Below are 3,000 nucleotides of genomic sequence, written 5' to 3' on the forward strand. Positions count from 1 at the left end.
ACTTACTAAATAAACACTAAGGTACAACATAAATATGGTGTAAAAGAAGAAGCTAATGCTAGTATAATGATGCAGAGAAAGGGTGAAATAAAGCTAAAAGTCATGCAGTAACAGGAACAAGCAATTACAGGAAGGTATAAAAATATCTCCATTATGTTGTAAAATTGTCTCTGTATGCAGCTACATATTAAAATAGAATAGACACCTTTCCCACTGATGCTTTGTTATATATTCTTTTCTGCCCTGGAACTGGCATAGGACTCGAGTAGCAGATGTTCATGTGTGCTTACCATGGGGAGTGCCTGCTCCAGAGTTTCTTCCATGTCGTTAGCTTTTGCGTAGCATGGCTGCCATGCTCTTTTCTTAACAAGCAGCTTTGAATGTATCCGCAAAACTTGCGTTTCTGGAAGTGAGACTGGGCTAGGAAATCACCCTTGTATACATACTTTTGAAACTTGATATTTAGGCTTTACTGACCTGTTAAATCTAATAGTGGCCTTCCTGTAATAATTATTGCAGATTCAGGGAATGAAGTCTTATCTCTCTGGCTGAAGGATAACTTTGTATACTTGTTTGTACTTGCTTGATTCAGGTATGAGTTACTATTCTAGGAGCTTCTCTAAATGAGAACTACACTTACATAAATTCAGGTGTTAGAAGAACATGTATAGTCATTCTTACCCTGAAAGCAAAGCAGCTTCTCTTGATTTAGCCAATGTCACTTCAGTTTCATTTAAACCAAAATAAGCTATTTCTATATGAGGCTGAGTACCCATCTGAAACTAATTGCCTACCTTATTAATGTAATTATGAACTTTTTTCCTTAGATAAAGTCCCTAAGAACTCTGACAATACATCACTGCTTGTATTGAATTCCCTTCACAGTGTGAGTAAAACTGTTCCTCATTCTGAGCCAGCTGACTTGGGCTATTATATTGGTTGGATACAAATGTTTATCAGGCAATTACAAAACATCAACTAACTTCACAAACACATATAATTTCAATGGTCAAAGAAGTGTATAATACTTTATTTTATATTAGGTAACCAGTGTATGGAGCTTTGGGAGTCCAGTCTAACTGTTCAAGCAGTGACAGTGTTAAGCAGGCTGAAACTAAAAGGAAGTTAGTGGTCAGTGAATAATATCATGCCTATTATCGCTTACAATTTCATGCAGTTTGCAGCAAGAAGCACATCAGCTGTATAAGCTGTAGAAATCAATTTTGTATGTTCCTTCTAAGAAAGAAATTTCCAAATGGAATATGGCAATTTTTTTTTTAAATATGCTACACCACCTGGCTACATGACAAAATAGTATCCTTTTGTTACAACACAAAGAGGGGGGAAAAAAAATACAGAACCCATTTTTACCTCAGTGTGTCCTAGGTTTATCCTCAGGGTGTTGTGTGTATATATGTGGTTAACATAAACTTATTTTACAGTTGGTTCTCTCCAACAACATAAAAACAATTTTTATCAGCTAAAAGGACCCAGCTTCCCATTGTGTAACTCCAGGTGCGAAAACAACCTAATTCTGGGAACAAAGATGTATCCAGTGTTTGGGCACATACTGGTTTTGACAAGTGACATTAACAACAAGTAGGCACTTATATAATCTAATATAAAGGTACTTGTGGTTAACAGTCAGGGTTTCTAGCTACTTTTAGAGACTCCAATAAATCAAGGAACCTTGGTCAAGACTTCTACAATGAGTGCAAGTCCCTAAATACTGGATTTTCATGTCGGCTGAAGAAACAGTAATCTTTTGTGTAACTGATACACATCCCCAGAATCAGGTATATCAGACCAAGTTCTACCAAGTGTGAACCCCTATGTAAATACAAATACAAGAAAGCTACAGTAACTGGCTAGGCAGAAGCGTGATCCTGTTAAACGTTCTGTATTTCTTCCTCCTGTGTTTGTAGCTGAGCCGAGGCAGGCAGAGAACACCGCTGGTGGATCTCAAACCGAAACTCGATTCAGAGGTCAAGCCCTTTATATAAAACCACAACTACTTTCCTCTTGGGTAGCACATCTTAATTTTGGAAGAAGTAACTACCATGCAAACTGGGAAGCACGCTTCCAACTCCTTCCAGAACAGGGATACCGAGCACCAAGCATGTTGGCCGGCCCGTGTGCTGTCAGGAGTCCTCCTGGCTCTGCACCAGCCTGAACGAAGCCTGGCCGCAGCCGCCTCTTCCCTCAGGTACCTGGTGGACGGGCGGGCAGCTGAGCTGCTTCTCAGACAAGAGTAAAATGGCAGCTCTTCTGTAACCCTCCAGACCTCAGTTAACAAAAGAAAAAAAAAAAAAGCCGTACGCAAGCCCAGGACTGAAAAAAACCCAAACCAAACGCCCCCCAACAGAAATCGGTTTTGTTGTGGACAAAAAATTAAACGGCAGACTCTTTGAGGGGGGTACATACACACACCCCCCGCCACCACAGCGGCCCGTCGAGCATCTGCGCTCGCCCCGTACTCCTGCCCCGGGAGGTACCGGCCCCGAGAAGCGCTCCCCGGTCCCAGGCTGGCTGAGGGGAGCCGCCGTGACCCCAGCGCTGAGCAGCGGAAGGCCCCGCTGTTGTCCGGGCTCGGGGGCCGGCCGGTGAAGCGGGGCTTTCCCGCACTCCCCGCCACGGCCGCCATGCTGGGCCGGGCCCGCACCGCGCTGGGCCGGGGCGACGCCGCGGCGCATGCGCCAAGAAGGCTCCACGCAGGGGCGGGGACGGGGCCCGACGCCCGCCGGCGGACCGTACCACTGCGCGGCGTGGGGGTGGCCGAGGAAAGGGCTTCCTCCAAGAATTCTCTTATGAGGACTCCCCGCCGGCTCCTTCCCCGACTGTGTCCGCGACTAAGCGCCAAGGGCCAGCACGGGCGGGCGAGAGCCGGCGCTCACTCTCAGGCGCCCTCTCCGCCTCCTTCTCTCCCTCGCCTCCCCCGCCGGCGGCGGATTGGTCGCGCCCCGCTTGCCCCCTCCCTCCCGCTTTGCCGATGGTCGGGGC

Source organism: Buteo buteo, chromosome 15 (genome assembly GCF_964188355.1).
Source record: "Buteo buteo chromosome 15, bButBut1.hap1.1, whole genome shotgun sequence".
NCBI lineage: Eukaryota > Metazoa > Chordata > Aves > Accipitriformes > Accipitridae > Buteo > Buteo buteo.